The sequence below is a fragment of the Mustela nigripes genome, chromosome 15, assembly GCF_022355385.1.
Source record: "Mustela nigripes isolate SB6536 chromosome 15, MUSNIG.SB6536, whole genome shotgun sequence".
NCBI lineage: Eukaryota > Metazoa > Chordata > Mammalia > Carnivora > Mustelidae > Mustela > Mustela nigripes.
The window spans coordinates 23,585,113-23,591,112 of record NC_081571.1 but is presented as its reverse complement, the minus strand read 5'-3'; positions in this window follow the sequence as shown (position 1 = coordinate 23,591,112).

Sequence of the window (6,000 nt, the reverse complement as noted above, 5' to 3'; positions counted from 1 at the left end):
TTGAGATAGCCTATTGTCAAAATTCAGTTCATGTTGCAATATAACTCACTGGAAGGAAAATAAGCTAGTAATAGCATTTCCAAGCAGGGAGCCTGACACTAATTATTGCCTTCTACTTAATGCTTGAGTCTGCCAGATCTAACATGTTTTAACCCTACACAGCATAGCTGGGACACTAAATGTTATTCTCATTCACACAAAACTTGTGCGCTCAGGAATTCACCACTAGGTACATTCAAGCCATGTTAAAAGAGTGGGCATATATTCACTCTTCTGATATAACTCTGCATGCACAAAAAGTTCATAATCTGAAAAAGTGAAGAATCCATATAATGGCAATATGAAACAAAAAAAATTCAAGCTAAGGGGGGTGTTGTTCTGCTATTTAAAAAGAGAGTAGGGGCGCCTGGGTGGCTCAGTGGGTTAAAACCTCTGCCTTTGGCTCAGGTCATGATCTCAGGGTCCTGGGATCGAGCCCCACATTGGGCTCTCTGCTCAGCGGGGAGCCTTCTTCCTCCTCTCTCTCTCTCTCTGCCTGCCTCTCTGCCTACTTGTGATCTCTATCTGTCAAATACACAAATAAAATCTTAAAAAAAAATAAAAAAATAAAAAGAGAGTAAAATTCATCAGGATCTAACATTTTACACACAGGTTCACTGGAGGCAGTTCTGGCCAGCTAGCACTCCCTCAGTTTGGAATGAATCTGCATTGAGAAAAGGCACAGGGCTGGGACTCCTTCTGACTCTGGGAGCAACTGGGAAGGTAATGAGAATGAGAGAGGGCTTGTCTTGGCAATATGCCCAATAGAATAAAGGTTAACATATATTTATTTTCCAGTCTCTGAATATTTCCATCTATTCTGGACCGTGGGTTCCCATTTGTGTTCTTTATTTTAGGCTGGAATTCTCTCGAGAGTAAGTATTATTCTTTCAAGGAAAGCACTACAACAACCAGCACAATGGAGTCTTTCGCTTGTTCTCACTGTTACTTTGACCACTTGTTTCTCTTGTCTCCTCTCTTTGAATGGTCAGATGTCACGGTCAGATGTCAAGCATTGTAGGTGTTCCCAGGCAGGAAGTGTTAGTCCGCTATGTCAGTGGCAGTCAAGCTGTCAGTCAGCTGAACCCAGAAGAGCTATTACACATTGCTGCTGTTGTGCCACTTATGGGACAACATTGCAGCAATGCTTCTCCCCAGTGCCACAGCCACTGGAAATCTCTCAAGCGCTGATCCTGGCATCGAGGAATTCACTGACTTGCATGAGCTACCAAGAGCTTTCTCAGCAGTGTTGGCAAAGAAGGAAGGCCCATTCAAGATTTTTTACAAGTTCTTTGTGTAAAAGTGATTATAAAAGTTATACTGGCTTATTGCAGACAGCTTGGAAAAGACCCATAGAATATTAAGAGAAAAATGTTTCTTTTATGGAGACTAGGTTTTTATGGTTTTCATGTATTTCGGGGGACTTGATTTCATGTCAGTGTAGAGCAAAGCAACTCACACCCCTGCCCTCTGTGCTTTGCACCTCTGTTCCAGTTTTCTTTCCTTTCACAATGTGATAAACAAAACCACATGTTACTTGTGTGGTCAAGTCAAAGGAAAGAATATCTCACCAAAATAAAAGAATTACAAGTGAAATATAATAAACCCAGTCTTATTATGGTTTTTCTTTTTCCTAGCAGGCCTGAAGTAGCCAGTGTGAGCCAGTGGTCATATCTCTAGCCATCTGTTCTCTTTGTGGGCTGCCCCCAAAGCTGGCTTTCAGTCCTCTGGAGAAAATTTATCCCAAACAACAGGATTTTTGATTTTCCAAGTTCCTTTTCAACTTCAGCTTGACTTTATCGATGTTGAATATATTTATTCATTGTGTTTGCACTGGTATTAAAGCTGTCTGTGTGAATAGACTTGACCAGGTTATGAGTTCACATTATTCCTTCTCCACAGTTTCTCAGTAGCAATTTTCTTTTCCTAAATTCAGTTTATAGAATGTAGGTGTACCCAACAATTTCACCTGTCTTCAGACATCGTTAAATTTCTCCTGTCTCTCTCTCTCTCTCTCTCTCTCTCTCTCACACACACACACACACACACACACACACACTCACACACACACGTACCACCTTAGAAGAACTCTTTGGCTAATGTCTTTCCTACTTCTTTCTTGCAGTATGAAAAAAATAAAGGTTACTAATATAAGAACACTTCCAGTTTTTAAACCTGTCCCCATTCCTGAGCAGGATTCTGCTTTTCTGTGCTTGGTGGGAGGAAGGTGAACTATCCATGGGGCTTTTGGGAGCAAAGGCTGGAAGAGCATTTGGGGAGAGCGGTTTGAGAGCAATTATAGTTTGTAAAGGAAATAGAGGGAGAAGAAAGAGGTGTTAAGAAGTATAAAGGGGATCTATGTCCTTCATGATGTTTGCATTATTTTGAAATTATGTATGGTTACAAGAATTGGGATTCAACCAGAAGGACAGTGGTCTTATAAATCTTTGAGATATATATGTCATATCTGCACTTGTTTATTTTAACCACACTGCACAGGGTAAATGCATGTTACGGTGCTGTGGGAGTGAGTAGGGTGGAGGGCTCGCACAGGCCATGCCTTCAACTTTGATCCTCTAGGGCTGTGTTTACTACCACAGATCTCTGGAGCCATACTTCCATGTTTGCTCCCATGCTCTGGACTGTCCCCACTGCAGAATTCCACAGAATTATGCAGAGTGCCATGAGAATAATACTGAAGCACATTTTCCAACCTTCCAAGCTATGTGCTACAGATAATTTGACCACCATGTGAATGGAGAGGAGCTATCTCCGCACTGTGTGGTCATGTGTTCTGACTGGCCCAGCACAAAAGCAGCTTCTCTGACATAGGGGCTGGAAGCAAGCTCTTGAAATGCTCTGATTAAAGAATCTAAGTAGGCACCATTTTTTCTTTTTTGGAGTTCATAGTTAACCCCTAAACTGGGACCCAGGATGGGTCCCAAATTGAGAGCACCCTGGTCATTCCTGTTCACTCTTTGCCTTCTCCATCAAGATTCCAGGGATCTAGTGACTATGTTTGGGTTGGCAATCTCTTCCGCCTTCACATTCTAGGCCGTTCCTCTTCTCTCCCTCTCCACCACGTCCATTTGATGTAGTATCCTTGGTTGGCTATTTAGAAGAGAAAATTGCAAGATTTCTATGGTTGCTTGCAATATGTAGGTGAGTAACATATATAGCACATAACTATATAGCATATTATATACACATACCCTACATATTTTTTGGTGTATGGAATGAGGAGGTGTTTCATATATATTTATGTATATTCGTATATATGTTGATATATTTGTATTTTGTGTAATGATGTATTTCAGTACATATATATGTATGTTGTTATAAATTAGCTTTCTTGTTTTCTCTTCTATTTTCTATCTTTTTTTTTTTTTTTTTTTTGGTGTACTTCCTGAGAAGCGTCTTGAATTTTAATTTCCAGCCATTTTAATGAGTTTTTCATTTCTACTGTGACATTTTTATGTTCTAAGGCTTTTTTCTGTTGTTCTTTGAAGACATTAAAAATCAGGGTATTTTGTGTGTGTGTGTGTGTTCATAAGTGCAGTATTCTCCCTTATCTCTCTGAGGTCATTACTGATAGAGTTTCTTGTAGTTCACTTTTCTTGCATTGTCTGCTTCTTCTAGGGTGTTTTTTTCTTTATGCTTATTTTGTATTTGTATTTCAGTAGAAGTTCTCCTCCAATATCTGGTATCCTTAATTGCCTGCTCATATGTAAAAATGGGGTATCAGGAGCAGGTTGGAAACCCTTGTGTGTGTGTGGTATACTTGAAGGTGCTCTGACTGGGCTGTTTGTAGGTGGATTTCTGATGTTAATAATTAGGGTTTTTTTTCTCATGGGCTGGTTGGAGAAGGCTCTTCCAAACTCCTGTCAGGAGGTATAAGCTTGATTGTTAGCATTATGGGAACTGAGTAAGAGAACAACCCGGGAGTCTTAACATCTTCCTGTTTTTACTTCATCTTCCTGTTTTTAGTGTGGTACACCCACCCTCAATGGCACTGTTGTCTCTCAACCCAGAGATCTGTTTCTAGAGAATAAGCCTTTGTTATCTTAGAGGTGGTTGGAAAGCTGAAGACTTTTAAAGAGATCTATTTTAGTCTGTTCTTTTAACCTATTTCCAGAGGTGCCCAAGCCTTTTCAAAGTTCTGAGGAATAAATTGGAGTTGCTCCTGGGCTTTCCCCAGATGCCAGATTAGGATACAGCTTTTTTTGTTTTATGATACCAGTTACCATTTTTTTCATCAGTTTTCTAGCTTCCAAAATATTTTTGCTGTAATCAATTCTCCATCTTCACATTTACCCTTATGGGCTTATGCCTTTAAGAAAATCTCTTTCTTACTAGGGTTTTGGGATGGAGCAGAATCTTAAGTGTGAATCTAGGCTATCGTTTTTTTAACAAAAATCCTTTTATAGAGATTTTATTTTTCTTTCTTTCTCTCTCTCTCTTTCTTTTTTTCTTTCTCTCTCTCTCTCTTTCTTTCTTTCTTCATATGCTGACACCATGCTGTGCCTTCTAAGACTGGGGCATTGATGTTGGGCCAAGCTCATGCAAATGTTTTCACCTCAGGATGAATGATTTTCAACTGGTTTCTCACCCCAGTCTCTCAAGCCAATACCTTCTCGTTGAGTTGTTGCACTTGTTTTTAAGACATGACCCCAGAAATTTGAATTCTAGCTATAGACATGGCTTAGGCTCAAACTGGGACCCCTTTTCCTTAGCAAAGATTTTCTTGCTGGAGAACTCAGAGTTGGGTTATTCAAATTGGTCATGGTGTTACACTGTTGGCTCATTAATAGAAGCAGTTTTCCTTTGTGTGGGCCTTAAAATCCTAGTTTTGGGATGCTATACAGATACTGTGTATTCTGGGGCTCACTAGTAGGAATCGGGTTGGAGATATTCTGATTTTCTAGAAGGTTTGTTTCAAAAGATACCTTGTTACGACTGGAGTATCATGCTAAATACTAAGTTATATATTGCAGCTGTAAATACAATTATCTTCTGAATTGTATTTTCAAAGAAACATACATGTTGACATGATCTTCTTTTTTTTTTTCTTAGCTCGCTGGTATATAACATAGTATTAAAAAGCAAATAATATAAAATCTAGAGAGCTCTATATAAAAACCAAGACTCCACTACTTTAGCCTACAGAAATCTTGTATGACATACAGTTGCCAAAAAGATATTCAGAGATGTTTCATCTTAATGTTTTCACATGCACATCAAAAGAATATGAATGCTTCCAAGATGTTAGTCTGTCTCATTGAATTTAACAGCTTTGCATCCCAAGTCAGGAAGCTGTAATGGGTGATCCACCAGTGCCGAATGCCAGGGCACCATATGCAGACACATGTGCTGAACCAGGAGCCAGTACTCTGGCCTTCGGAAGTATCCCACCCCAGACATTTCTCATCTCAATTCAGAGGTGAGGTGGCCCCTGTAAACCTTCCCTAAATTTTCCCTCTGGCTATGATTCAAGACTAATCATTTTACAGTCTCACGTTAAAATAGCATTGTCTGTGAAGCTGAGACATGACACTTGATACATTTCCAAAGCCAAAGGCTGCCGTCTTTATTACCAGAGGAGTAAACCATGGGATGTAGTCACTGTGGCAGGCAAGTTGTTTGTCTGCCTGATGTCTCTGTGAGTGCCATTCCTTCCCAGGTTCTAGGCCTTGAATTCTGATGGGACTGACTGCAATGTCTGTGCCTAGGGCACACTATCCAGGCTTGGGCCATTAAACTACTCCATCCATCCATCTGCCTTCTGTGATGGCTCAGGAGTGGACACCAACTCAGGCTGCCTGAATAAGCCTGCGCTGGGGCTCTTGCTGGAGGTGTCTGGGATGAGGTGTCTTTTTGCTGGCTCATTAGCTATAAGGACAGTAAAAGTCTAAAGCTGCCAGTGGCCCTCTTTGCTGCTTTTGGAGAGAGACAGTCTGAGAA